At 47.2% G+C, this 15085-nt stretch overlaps 1 pseudogene; it reads left to right on the top strand.

Annotated features, from left to right (window-relative positions):
• The first annotated feature begins 5187 nt into the window (after positions 1-5187).
• On the top strand, positions 5188-7629 carry LOC146172145 (ATPase family AAA domain-containing protein 2 pseudogene; annotated as a pseudogene).
• Positions 7630-15085: the final 7456 nt, after the last annotated feature.

Genomic DNA, 15085 nt, shown 5'->3' with positions numbered 1-15085 from the left:
GGCAGTGTTCTCGGACCGTTGTTGTTTCTTATATATATAAATGATCTACCAACTAATACTTCTTCCTGTGTGCGCTTGTTTGCTGATGACTGCATAATTTACCGTAAAATACAATCTACCGATGATCACCTCGCTCTTCAGCAGGACCTCAATTTTGTTCACAAGTGGTGTGAAAACTGGCTAATGATGCTTAATCCCACCAAATGTAAAGTAATGACTCTCAGCCGTAAGCGAACTAACTCAAATTTCTCCTACCTCATAAATAAAGTACCCGTGACTAATATTTCGTCCTACAAGTACCTAGGTATTCAATTAACATCAAACCTTTCCTGGTCCGAACACATTACTTCCGTCTGTGCTAAAGCATCCCGTTCACTTGGCTACCTCCGCCGAAACCTTAAGAAAGCACCTGCTCATGTCCGTAAACTTGCGTACATAACATATGTACGACCTCAACTGGAATTTGCATCTGCAATATGGTCACCATACCAGAATTACCTGAAGATTAAGCTGGAGTCAATACAAAACAGAGCTGCCAGGTTTATTTCCAACAATTACAGTCGCCAATCTAGTGTATCTGAAATGAAAAAAGAACATCTTCTTCCACCCTTAGTTAGCTGGCGTTCAGTTGCACTTCTGTGCCTATTGCACAGGTAGCGTGATTCCGTTCTCTCAACGGTAGGGTCTCCGTGCAGCGTCACCTGGCGACAAATAGCGGAAATATTGCAAAAATGAATAAAGCCTGCCGTACTCGCTGCCTCAGTGGCGCAATGGATTAGTATGGCGTACCTGAGCCCTTAGCGAATAAAATATTTGTTCGAATACTGAGTTTAATTTTTTTTCCAAAATTTGTTTTTTTTTTAATTGCAACATTAAAATAAGCTACTAATATCTTTCCTGGAGGCAGTTCCCCATTAGGTCGCATCATATGATGTTTTTTATTCGTATTAGCCACAATACCTGCCGTGAACGCAGCCACGAGACAACACAATGACAACGCTTAAACGATTTAATTGCATAATCATTCCCTGCCTTTAGTGAGTGTATGTTACCTTTAGGTTGCGCCCAGACACCTCTCTCGGTAACAATCGCCGTTTAACCCGCTCAGAGGCAACCAGTGATGAGGAAGAAGTTGCGGGACCCTACCGTTGAGGAGACGGAATTACGCGCACAGGTATGTTTACAGCGATAGGCCTTCGCCGCTTCCACTTAACACTCCACTGTGTACATCTAGGCGCTTACACAATCATGTCAGTTTCTCGCGCATCTTTGGACACACAAAATCCTTCAATTCATCAGCATTACCTCGCGCCATATCACTCTTGAATGATCTCCCCGAATCAGTTGTTTCATTAACTGATATGTTGCATTCCGTAAACACGTGCTTGACTTGTATTGTTAGATAACCCCCACGGAATATCTGTAGCTTTGTTGTTATATTCTGTACGCATTTCATGTATTTTGTTCTGTGTAACCATGCTTTTATACCGCAATTTCTTGGATGTGTGTTATGATTTTCCATTATGTATTGCTTGTTGTTTCGCCCATAATTAGTTAGTCTTTTCTTATTGTAACCCCCCTTACACAATGCCCATCAGGGCCTGTAAGGTTCAATAAATAAATATATCTGCGTCTTATCAGCGTTAAAAGCCCCTTTCTAAAAACTAAATAATTCAGTCGTTCCCGTCGACAGTGTTATCGTCGGCGCTGTGAGAAAAATCGTGGGAATAGCTATTGAAGCTGATATAGACGGGGACTGATAAGCCTTATAGCTTAATTACATCACGCGACCACTTCATCGCCTATTTGGTAGAAGCTGCCATAACAGGCTGTCAACACAGGTAGAAGGTTGAGGAGAATCGAACCCTCCAGGAATCTTGCACTCAATCCCTAGGTCACGCAGGAACGTCCGAACGGCTTTGATAAGCGTCGTTTTATATCTATTTATGTGATATCTGACATAATATCGTAGCTGACAATTGTATGCCGTGGGAATAATTATTAGATAGCAGAGATAACAAACAGTTCATTGACTAAGCCAGAGGCAAAGATGATGAACGGTAAAGAGAAGTCGTGCGTGGAGGCACAAACAAGCCCCGTTAATGTTGTGACGACATACCAATAAAAGCGGAGTTTAAGCACCCCACCCAAATTATTTCCACTGCAGTCATCAGAAGCTGTATTGCCGGGCTAGTATTCTACCTCTATCTCGGCTGTCCCTCCTGTGGAAACGCAACCAGACTTGCGGAACCACAGTAGCAAGTCTAAATTGCTCTCCGGTGAAGCAGTTAGAGCAAGGCGGAATACGGAAGATATGCTGGCGCAAGTTATGTCCATGGCCTTGCTACCAAACGTGGTCTTGAGACAAGTGGAGGAAACATCCTTTTCCACGCATCAGTGCAGTCGTCAGGAGGCATTGGCGTAGGTCAAGTCCATGCTCTTGGAAGCAAGGGTCGACCTGTTGACGCATGTGAAGGGGCCATCCTTGCCTTCGACGCTGCTTGCTCCGCCAAACACCAGGCACGACAGTGCACCTTGCATCCGAACCAGCGTCTTTTCTGACCAGCAAACCGTGTCTTTGTTGCCGGCCGCATCTTCGGTGCAGTAGAAGCTTTGTTCAAGGGCATCCTGCTCCTCGCCATGCTGTAGGGCCAACAGGTTCACGTTGCCATTGAACGGGCCATCTGGCTTGGTCCTAGGGGCGGACTGCTCTGCATTTCCAAAGGCACCATCAGAGCTGGGGGCAAGCTCTCCGGAGTTCCCACAGTTTAAAAGCTCATAAATATCATTCAACCTAGGAAGAATATGATTTTTTAATGCTTTTGTTTTAGTTGAGTATGCGAAAATCTGCATGAGGTTTTTGTGACTCAGTATTTTTTAAAGGATATTGCTGACATCACACAGCTTTTAACGTGCCCCGTTCAAGTAAAACTAAGATGTTCATGAGAGTATGTGATGAACTATGTGCATGACGCATGCAGAAACTTTTATTGAAACTGTTCAGACCAGCAACCTGACTTTGTCTGATGTTCTATGCGAATTTGTAAGTCAGAATGAAACTCTCAATAGATGTTTAGACATGCTATGAGCCAAAAACGTGTAGAGATCTTTTGAAGCGATCGAGTGAAGTTTAAAATAGTTAATCGGTCCAAATACACCCCATTTATTAATTCTGGTAGATGTTTGCGGATTAGAGCGAAGCTACGCGCGTTTTAAGCCGCATTAACTATCAGGCGTCTAGTAGGTAACAGTCGCGCTTTTGTACAGCCGTCATATCTGGCTTATGTGACGAATGCCAGGGAGCATTTGTGAGATACCAGAAACTCAGTGATGTACTAAAGGTGAAGTAATAACAGGATATTATACTATAAGGAAAAGTTCATATCATATTCAGAAATTTAACATCTAAGGTTCTTTGAGCGGCGAAATCCGTCTGGCTGAGAAGCATACTCGCCGGCCCGAATGTGGCACCGAATAGAACAAATCCTCTACATCAATAGAAAAAAAGTACCAAAGATTGGTTTGATCTTTTAAGAAATTGACCACTTCAAAAGAATTCTTAGTAGCAAAGGGATCATGAACCTCCCTTTTAAATGTTTAAGAAGATACCGGCTGATCTGCTGCTGCCCCGCATCACGTTCAGACACAATACATCTGAAAGGCGAGTCCGGTTTATGAGTCTTAACAGTGAAGAACACTTCCAAACAGGCCCTCTTGCATTCACTGATCCCCTTTGCCAACCTGGTTAACTTCATATCATTTCATAACGCAATAGCTGTTGTTCTGCAAACTTTCTTCTTCACTTTAACAAAATTTTTCTCAATTGCAATTGTCGCCTTCTCTTCAAAGAGTCCAGCCGGTATAACAGCAAAACTACCTTCTTTGTCCGTTTGAAGAAATCGAAGATTATTCCTTTCAAAAAACTTCACCACTTCGCAGTACATTCCTTTGGTACCTTGTCCTTGTTCCAAGACGTCCTCGTAATACTATCAAGCCCATCCAGTAAGCATCGGTCCCGATCTTCACCAGCTTTTTCCGCTATCTTTCTGTTCAAGGACAGAAGCTCACAAGCTGGAATTTTGGGCGGCACACTATATTTCGGGCCCTTCTTTAGGGTATCAGCAACTTTTTCTGGAATAGCGATATCCCCTAAAACAACCAAATGCCTAGGCTTTCCAGTATGCTTTTCCATTTTTTTTGGCAACAAGGCCACATATCGTAGCCACAAAAACTCTGTTGTCTGGTTAACTAGATGCCATGTTTCCTTCAATTTTCTTTCCGCAACCCACACAGGGTGTATTGTGTAGCATATAATACGAATCCAGTCTTTGAACATCCGAATTTGCCTCCATAACTCTGATTTCCAAATTCGGCAAATCCTCTTAACGTGACCAACAGTCGGCTGAATCACACCGAAAAAACCACTCACTTCAGCTGGAACCAAACCCTTTCGCAAACAGGAGATGCATCTTACCCGGCATGTCGAAGAAGCAATCCGAGCGATGAGCACATGTACCTGAGCGTAGGTAGGATGAGAACACATAAAAGGGCCCACAGTACAAGAAAAGGATCTCAAACTAACGGCTTGAGGGGCTAGTTGGTGCTGCATCGTATTCATATATGTGACGCAAAAAACACAAACACAAGAGAAGATACACAACACACGCGCACACTACCAACTGTAATTAGAATTTGAAAACACTTCCTCTTCACCACGCCTCCTCTTCTACACTCAGGCGCATTTCATCTTCCTCTTCTTATCTTCCTCTTCTTTGCCAAGGGGATAATGGCACTCTCTTCCTCGCAGACCTTAACATCGTCCAAACATGGTATTGACCAATCTCATCTTCCTCTTCTTCTCTTCTTCCTCTTCTTTATCAGGGGGATAGGGGCACTTTCTTCCTCGTAGACTATATACCTCGTCCAAACATGACTGTCACAAATGCTCACTGTCTTGTTACCGCACACCTCTGCTTTGCCCAGTAATACATACCACGCTGGACAAGCAAATATCACCACATTGTCACATAGTCATACACTAAACACCACCGCCACACATATCCAGTAGGGCATGTCCATCCACACCACATAACTTGTGTCCAAGAATAACAACTTTAGGTCAAGAATAACAGCTTGAGGCCCGATAGTAATCTGCTTCTTTGCATTACTCAGCGTGGTGTTTTAGAGTGTGTTGCGACGAAGTTGTGCATACGGAGCAGCGAGGACAGCAAATTCGTCGAGGGAGCGAGCGGAAAGGTTTGCCCCGCGTTGTTGTCGTGGGCCATCGACTCCGCGGCACCCGTTAGGCCCAGAAGTTTTGCCGCGCTCTGTTATGTTTCACTCGCGATATTGAAGAGCGGGCAGCATGGTGAAGACTAGAAATAAGTCTTCAGTGACGGAGCCGCCGCCCAGGATTTCGACGCGAAGGTCTACGAGGGTCGAAGCCGCCGACTCGCAGCATTCCGAGGAGTCCGTGGACGATGACTACAGAAGGCGGTCAACACGAAGGTTGAAGTTCTCAGATGATGAATCTTCAGTGCGTATGAAGCAGTCTGCGGTGGAGACGTCGCACCTCGAACACCTCCTGCCCAACGGCCGCCACTCCGGTTCCTCGTCGAGGCAGCGTGTTCCACCTCGGCCGCCGCCTGCCAACAACGTAGGCATCTCAACTGACGACGACATGAACGAGGATGACGACAGCATGGTACGACGGAGCACGCGCCGTCGCAAGTGCATCTATGGCAACCTCAACCAGTCCTGGATCCTCACTTCAAGCATGCCTGAATACGTCAAGGTGTCCTCGGGGCAGCAGTACGGTCATGGCAAGAAAGATCCGACCACTTTCCACCACTACCTGCGTAGCTCAGCTACCCATCACCACGACAGCATGCCTCCTGGTGGCAATGACTCCGAGACCTTGGATGGGGATAATGTAGACAGCCTTGAGTCAAAGCGAAGCAACGAAAAGGGCATGAGTAAGGAACTTCGTCATCTTGGACTCTCTGAAATGCAGCCTTTTGCTGGGGACGACATGTACTCGCGGGTGAAGCGGACGCGTCAGCAGCACCAGCTGTCTGCAGCGGCTGGGGAGGCTGATGAAGAGCAGCCGTTCTTGTGTACGCGGAGCTCCCGGCATGCGGGCGCAGAACGACGCAGTGGTCGACGTGAGGCGGCTGCTGCCGCTGCGGCAGGCTGTGACTTGGAGCAACAGGGTGAAAGCTCGGCGGCTGGCTCCAGCGACACTGATGACAATGAGGAAGTGGAACAGCTTCCCATGATGAACGGCTACCACCTCCGTCCCAAAAAGCCCATCACAGAGCGTTTCCAGGTGCCTGTCGTGGAAACAAAGCCTTCCAAGCGGATAACCAGCATCTTCCACAGGCCAAAGCACCATCGGACAAACCGGTCATCCTACAGGTCCCCAGCCCACCGAAGCTCCATGTACAGAAGGAAACGTCATGCCGCACACAACTCTTCAACGAGTAGCTCGAGTGATGACGAGCTCTGCTTTGAACGGCGCAAGGCCTGCAGCATGGTCCGCGCCCGCAACCGCTGCCTGCCGCTCAACTTCCAGGAGAAGGACTTCGAGGGTGTGCTTCGTGATCGGGCCAAGATCGGCTCTAGCTTGGCCGACGTTGATCCCATGCAGGTTGACAAGGATGTGATGTTCGATCGAGTCGGCGGCCTGGACGGACACATTCAGCAGCTGAAGGAGATGATCCTCTTTCCACTCATTTACCCCGAAGTGTTTGAGCGCTTCAAGATCTCGCCACCAAGGGGAGTGCTGTTCTACGGACCTCCTGGCACAGGCAAGACCCTGGTGGCTCGGGCGTTGGCCAATGAGTGTGGCCGGGGCGACTCGCGGGTGGCCTTCTTCATGCGCAAGGGTGCCGACGGCCTCAGCAAGTGGGTCGGCGAGTCTGAGCGACAGCTGCGGATTTTGTTTGACCAGGCCTATTCTATGCGTCCATCCATAAACTTCTTCGACGAAATTGACGGCCTGGCCCCCGTGCGGTCGACGCGGCAAGACCAGATTCATAGCTCCATCGTGTCCACGCTGCTTGCCCTGATGGACGGCCTCGACTCCCGAGGCGAGGTGGTTGTCATCGGGGCCACAACCGTATTGACGCCATTGACCCCGCGTTGCGGCGGCCGAGACGCTTCGACCGCGAGTTCCACTTCTCGCTACCATGCCACAAGGTTCGCCTGAGCATCCTGGAGATCCACACCCGCGACTGGGTTCCCCCGCCGGGCCAGGCGCTGCTGTCAGAGCTGGCTGCCCGCTGCACTGGCTACTGTGGGGCCGACCTCAAGGCCCTGTGCTCGGAGGCCGCCCTGGTGGCCCTCAGGCGCAGTTTCCCCCAGATCTACACCACCAAGGAGAAGCTGCAGCTCAACATTGACTCTGTTGAGATCCTGCCTGTGGACTACGACCGGGCCATGCGTAAGATCGTACCAGCCTCCCAGCGCTGTGGTGCATCGCCTGCGCGGCCACTGAGCACAACCATCCGACCGCTGCTGTGTGCAGCGGTGGAGAAGGCCCTTGTGTACCTGCAGGGAGCCTTTTCGACCGGCCTGCACAAGTCTTCGGTCATTGCGCAACGCCGCACCACCGGCCAGTACGGTTAGTGCACGGGCGCCCCCCCCAACTCGGTGGAGTGTCGGCAACCACTCGGACAATAACAGTGTCTTCTCCGACGATGAAGCCATGGTCGGCGGCCCTGCGGTTGATCTCACGGAGAAAGGCAGCAACAACCAAAGCTTCATTCCGAGTATACGATCTCGTTTTGCGGCCGGCCGTGTAAGCAGCCACCGGCCACGTCTGCTCATTTATGGCCGAAAGGGCCTGGGACAGACAACGCCCATGGCACCGGCAGTCCTCCACCTGCGAAATTTTAGAGGCGTATTGGATACAGAAGAAAGAAGAGAGATGTATTAGTGAAGCTTCGTTGAGTCTACGCAGAAAATTTAATTTTATTGAGCAAACATCCTGAGTAATGCAAAGAACGAGATTACTATCGGGCCTCAAGCTGTTATTCTTGACCTAAAGTTGTTATTCTTGGACACAAGTTATGTGGTGTGGATGGACATGTCCTACTGGATATGTGTGGGGGTGGTGTTTAGAGTATGACTATGTGACAATGTGGTGATATTTGCTTGTCCAGCGTGGTATGTATTACTGGGCAAAGCAGAGGTGTGCGGTAACAAGACAGTGAGCATTTGTGACAGTCATGTTTGGACGAGGTATATAGTCTACGAGGAAGAAAGTGCCCCTATCCCCCTGATAAAGAAGAGGAAGAAGAGAAGAAGAGGAAGATGAGATTGGTCAATACCATGTTTGGACAATGTTAAGGTCTGCGAAGAAGAGAGTGCCATTATCCCCTTGGCAAAGAAGAGGAAGATGAAATGTGCCTGAGTGTAGAAGAGGAGGCGTGGTGAAAGGAAGTGTTTTCAAATTATAATTACAGTTGGTAGTGTGCGCGTGTGTTCTGTATCTTCTCTTGTGTTTGTGTTTTTTGCGCCACATATATAAATACGATGCAGCACCAACTAGCCCCTCAAGCCGTTATTTTGAGATTCCTTTCTTGTACTGTGGGCCCTTTTATGTGTTCTCATCCTACCTACGCTCAGGTACATGTGCTCATCGCTCGGATTGCTTCTTCGACATGCCGAGCAAGATGCATCTCCTTCTGTTTGCGAAAGGGTTTGGTTCCAGCTGAAGTGAGTGGTTTTTTCGTTGTGATTCCGCCATCTGTTGGTCACGTTAAGAGGATTTGCCGAATTTGTAAATCAGAGTTATGGAGGCGAATTCGGATGTTCAAAGACTGGATTCGTATTATATGCTACACAATACACCCTGTGTGGGTTGCGGAAAGAAAATTGAAGGAAACATGGCGTCTAGTGAACCAGACGACAGAGTTTTTGTGGCTACGATATGTGGCCTTGTTGCCAAGAAAAATTTAAAAGCATACTGGAAAGCCTAGGCAGTTGGTTTTTTTGGGGGATATCGCTATTCCAGAAAAAGTTGCTGATACCCTAAAGAAGGGCCCGAAATATAGTGTGCCGCCCAAAATTCCAGCTTGTGAGCTTCTGTCCTTGAACAGAAAGATAGCGGATAAAGCTGGTGAAGATCGGGACCGATGCTTACTGGATGGGCTTGATAGTATTACGAGGACGTCTTGAAACAAGGACAAGGTACCAAAGGTATGTACTGCGGAAGTGGTGAAGTTTTTTGAAAGGAATAATCTTCGATTACTTCAAACAGACAAAGGGGGTTTTGCTGTTATACCGGCTGGACTCTTTGAAGAGAAGGCGACAATTGCTATTGAGAAAAATTTTGTTAAAGTGAAGAAGAAAGTTTGCAGAACAACAGCTATTGCGTTATGTAATGATATGAAGTTAACCAGGTTAGCAAAGGGGATCAGTGAATGCAAGAAGGCCTGTTTGGAAGTGCTCTTCACTGTTACGACTCATAAACCGGACTCGCCTTTCAGATGTATTGTGTCTGAACGTGATGCGTGGCAGCAGCAGATCAGCCGGTAGCCTCTTAAACATTTAAAAGGGTTGGAGGTTCATGATCCCTTTGCTACTAAGAAATCTTTTGAAGTGATCAATTTTTTAAAAGATCAAACCAATCTTGGGTACTTTTTTTCTATTGATGTAGAGGATTTGTTCTATTCGGTGCCACATTTAGAATTGTTTGAATCGGTGCGGGAATGCATTGAAAGTAATGGGACTATAGACTTTCAGAACTCTGCTGGTGTCAATGTGGACAATTTTCTAGCCCTACTCGAGTTGTACCTTAAGTCCACTGTTGTGTCGTTTGGGTCTGATTTGTATGTGCAGAGAAGGGGCATTTGTATAGGGTCATGTGTTGCCCCAGTTCTATGTAACATCTTTTTATCCTGTGTTGACAGAGCACTTTATTCATCCCTTAATGGATCAGGTTTTAAAATATTTATATATGTTGACGATTTCTTAGTCATTGTGGATAAGGGCTCTGCGGTGAGTCTAAGTGTGGAAAGTGTGCTTTCTATTTTTAAGCTACAAGGAAAAGGGCTTACTTTTACTCATGAGCTACCGGTGGATAACAAATTGCAGTTTCTTGATTTAAATATGAAAATTTGTAATGGGGAAGTGTGTTGGAAATATTTTTCCAGGGCTAAAAAAGAGCTACTTCCATATGGATCAGCCCATTCTAAGACTATAAAAAGAGGGATGGCTTCCGTTTGTTTGGAGTCGGCCTTGTTAAAATCATGTGTACATATGGCAGAGGAAAGCTTCAATAATCAATTACAAAGGCTTCAGGTGGCTGGTTTCCCGGTTATGATTATATGTGGGGTGGCAGAGTCTTTGCTTCAGAAAATGAAAGGGAAAAGAAGATCGCCAGATAAGTTGAGAAATAAACGACCACAAGTGATTTCCTATATACATAGAGTTGCACACTGCCTGAAAAAGGTGGCTGGTAGGTTTGAGGTGCCAGTTGTGTTTTCTTCCCCCAAAAAACTGGGTGGATTATGTGCATTATTAGGGAGGAAAAAGAAAGGCCAATGCCATAAGAAGCATGTTAAGAGTTTTATTGGATGTCGGGTGGGAGTGATTTATGAGGTTCCTCTGACGTGCGGTAAAGTATATATTGGGCAAACAGGAAGATGTGTTAATGATAGAATGAGGGAACACGAGAAGTCCATAGAAAATGGCAAAGGGTCAAATTTAGCCTTTCACTGCCAAAAGTGCAAGTGTGAGCCGTTCTTTAGCAGGCTAAACATTTTAGGCAAGAGTCGGGATAAGATGGCCCGCGAAATTTTAGAGGCGTATTGGATACAGAAGAAAGAAGAGAGATGCATTAGTGAAGCTTCGTTGAGCTTACGTAGAAAAGAATTTAATTTTATTGAGCAAACATCCTGAGTAATGCAAAGAACGAGATTACTATCGGGCCTCAAGCTGTTATTCTTGACCTAAAGTTGTTATTCTTGGACACAAGTTATGTGGTGTGGATTGACATGTCCTACTGGATATGTGTGGCGGTGGTGTTTAGTGTATGACTATATGACAATGTGGTGATATTTGCTTGTCCAGCGTAGTATGAGTTACTGGGCAAAGCAGAGGTGTGCGGTAACAAGACAGTGAGAATTTGTGACAGTCATGTTTTTACGAGGTATATGGTCTGCGAGGAAGAAAGTGCCACTATCCACCTGATAAAGAAGAGGAAGAAGAGAAGAAGAGGAAGATGAGATTGGTCAATACAATGTTTGGACGATGTTAAGGTCTGCGAGGAAGAGAGTGCCATTATCCCCTTGCAAAGAAGAGGACTATGAGAAGAAGAGGAAGATGAAATGTGCCTGAGTGTAGAAGAGGAGGCGTGGTGAAGAGGAAGTGTTTTCAAATTTTAATTACAGTTGGTAGTGTGCGCGTGTGTTGTGTATCTTCTCTTGTGTTTGTGTTTTTTGCGCCACATATATGAATTCGAATCTTACCGGCTCTGCTGCCAGTTCTCGGCGGTGATCTAGTGCCCCGAGTGTACACAACCGCGCTGACACTGGGGCATCCCCCCGGGCTCCTTTCACAGCAGCCGGCAGCTCCCAGTGCACCACTTCGTTGAGCTGGACCGCTTCACGCCGTGCGCGGTAGATGCATCCAGGTCTCCTGGGCAGAGACATAATGCTCCGGGCTCCCCAGAATGCCTCCAGATCGGACTCGGCGGAGATGGTTGTGGGGCAGCTGTCGGAAGCGTTGGCCACATTGTCAGCTAGGGCTACGTTAGTTAACCCAAAGGGGCCGTCCGTGCGTCTGGACATATTTGTCTCTCCTGGGCAGAAAACTGGGTGTTAGCGCGCAGCAAGCTTCGGAAACAAGTCTTCTGACTCGGTTAGTCAGCTGCTAGATCTGTCACCACCGCCGCAGCTCCTACGCGAGCCACGTTTCGAATGCAGCGCGTGGCACTCGCGTTCACGCGACCAACTTCCTTTTTCTCATTCATGAATCCACCCACGGTGACCAGTTGGACAGACTGTCATCTAGTACGCTGAAGGCTTTGAAGATTTTCCCTTGCTGTATATTTCCAGCACGAATTGTGCCCTTTAATAAGAGGCCCAGAAAGGATGCTGCGACTGCGAGAAACATTCACAGGCTTGAGTTATTGCAAACAAAGAGCACTGAGTTGCATAGGAAATATAGAATCGTTAGATCATACCCATTTTTACTTAAAGCACCCTTTACAGATGACAAGCGGAATGTTTCATCCAAAGACAGCAATTCATGTCTACAATTAGGTTATAAATTTTAATACCACATTATCATAGCAGTTGGGAAGGTTATGCACGTGATTTGAAAAAAGACGCAGCGACAATGCGGGTAACGAACGAGTATGCGCCGATCCGTACGTAACGCGGTCTGTCCTGAGGGAGCACGCACTACGGTGTCTAGATGGGTAGGTGTGCCGACCTGCGGAGGTAACGCGTGCCTTTTTTTCATGACGCCGCAGTGGCGCCACCAGCGAAAGCCCGGTTCATGACCGTTTCCTTCGGCCGTCGCCACGCATGACAGAAAGCGACTCGCTTCACTTTTTTTTCAAGTGCAAATGAGTTTATTGCAAACAAGCTGTCTTACGGGAATAGGGAAGGGATGTAAACATATTACAAAGGCAGGGGGCCGAGTTTAAGGCTGTTTTTTTACGTACAGCGTGTTTGCTGCGTTCCCGATTTTTCAGGCAAGCAACTCCAAATACTGTTATGTCACTTCCTCGTTCTTAATTTTTTTTTCATTAAATGTTCCACGCCAACACAAGGCAACGCGAATATATATTAACGCAGTGCTCAGCTGTGATTTATGCGTGTGCATGGGCGTAAGCAGACCTTGCGAATAAATAAAATAAAACAAGTAAATAAGCTTGTATTGCAAAACGGTATCTTCTAGCTGAACTTTTGAAAGTGCAATAAATGACATGCACACATTAGTGGTTTTGAGTCAGTGAAGTAACACACCCCAAAATCATGCCTATGCGTTCAATGCGTCTCAATTTCAGGTGTTTTCTTTTTTTTCGCGAGTTTTCACGGGCCAGGTTCTTGCTCTTGACCAAGAAGTGGAGGCGCATGATAGAGTAAAACTTGACGACGCTGTTAGTGATCTCAATGTTATGCTCCTCACAACCAATCATAGGTGGAGGTTTGAGCTGCAGAAAAGAGGCGAAGTCTGCGAGACTTTCTCGCCTCAGTTCAGTGACTGTGAAGCAGTGACTGAAGGTCTCCTCGAGAGATGTCACGAGACTGTTCAAAGCATCAGATGGAAATATTAAGTTCCCCATGCTTACATGGGCTGTGAGAGCGGCCACAGGCGGAAGGGGAGCTCCTGGCGATGCCAGCAAAACAGTGGCACAATCGGCACATTTAGTCTTTGAAAGAAACTTTCGCGCCACGTATCCTGCCAAATAGAAAATCAGCCGCGAATCACTTTTTCCTACCGCCAGGCTGCTGTGGTCGTTGTCAAGCTGGCAAGTGCTGAGCATTTCGTGTGCCGCCTGCACATTCCCTATGTCCAGTAAGTCGTCCACATACCTCTGCTGGGTCTCTGCTTTTGCTATGACATCATCGGTGTCAAGCAAGCTGCTTAATAGACCGGGTGAAACATTCCCATGATCAGGTGACTTGGCCAAGTTCATGAACTCCAGAGTGTTTATGGAGATCAAGAACTGAACAGGGGTTGGATGGTCGTTACTTCCTGTCATTCGTCGCAAAACCCCAAAAAGTTGCTCCAAGATGTCTTGGCTTAGTCTGGCGGTCATTAAGTACCTATAGCCTATTTTGCACTACAGATAATCCAAGAGGGAAAGAGTGCTCGACAGCGTGACTCGGAGGCATGCTGCAGTGCTCCCTGATAAGAATCCCTCCTCCTGAGCACAGCGTTGCCACTCATCAAGATAGGTGAGGAAGTCACGAAGTCGCCGAGCTTTCGCAGAGTTCGGGCGGAGGGCGGCAGCTGGAAATCTTGAGGTCATGATGCTGATGATCTCCTGCATCAATTTGACAAGTTCATCGGTCGCGTGAACTGAACCGTGGTTGTGCTCAATCTGCTGTCTATACGTGAAAAGACCACGCCGGACATCATCAGAGAACAAGCGAAACGCATAATTTACGCGCATCTTCTCGAATGTGTCGGGCCTTACAACAGCTTTGTGCACCCTGGGCATTGCCTTCAAGCCGACATGGCTACGTTGATCTAGCTGCCATGCGGCATCAATGTGGCTGATGGATGCCACGCCCTGAGGAGTTGTTAAAGGGTGCTGGAGCAAGCTGTTTCTTACATTCTTCACCAAATGGGAAAATCGGAGACGAAGTGCAAGGAGCGGTTCTTGTCCACAGGGTGCGGCGACTTGCAGACAACTTGTCCTGCTTTCCCAGAAATTCTAAAAATACGCCACATGGAACGATTCCAGCTAGCAGCGTCTGTTGTTATGAAATCCACAAAAAGTGAGGCGTTTTCTGCCGTTATCACAACCTTCACCATAATTTTTGCTAGCACATCAGCTTTCACGTTCTCCTTCGAGGCGAAAACGCCAAGCACCTGGTGCCACGTTCCCGTGAATGGTTGGAAGAAAACAACTAGGGCGTGATCCGCCAATTCTGAGCTGGAGCTAGATGAAAATTTTTCGAGGTCCACCAAACCGTTCACTTTCCTGTAGTGACTGACTGTCAGGTTCTCGGAAATTTTAATTTCATCCATCATAATGCCGCCATTACGTTGCTGCTCCGTCATGCATATGCATTTTTCCTTCAAGGCAGCAAACACCCGTTCATTGAAGCCGAATCCGCTTCGAAATCCGCGCAGGTACCGTTGGAGACACGTTCTGCCGGGCAGCAGCATGATCTTCTTGCGCAGGGGCTCATAAAGCCGTTTGCTCCTCATCCGCATTATCAAGCATTCGAGCAGCCACTCGCGCTGGTACTTAAAACCCTTCGTGCTTTTCCGCTTTGAAGCATTTAAACAGGCCATGACTTGTGACTGTTGTCTTACTGGCAAATTTTCTATTCTTGACATGAGCGCGCAGCTTTCTAGTTTTGAGTTCTTCCTCCTCATCTCTTCCAATTTT

This window comes from Amblyomma maculatum, unplaced genomic scaffold (genome assembly GCF_055883805.1).
Source record: "Amblyomma maculatum isolate TAMU_Amacu unplaced genomic scaffold, ASM5588380v1 scaffold_13, whole genome shotgun sequence".
NCBI classification, from domain to species: Eukaryota; Metazoa; Arthropoda; class Arachnida; order Ixodida; family Ixodidae; genus Amblyomma; species Amblyomma maculatum.
The sequence above is the reverse complement of the archived record's forward strand: the minus strand, read 5'-3'. Positions and strand labels throughout refer to the sequence as shown.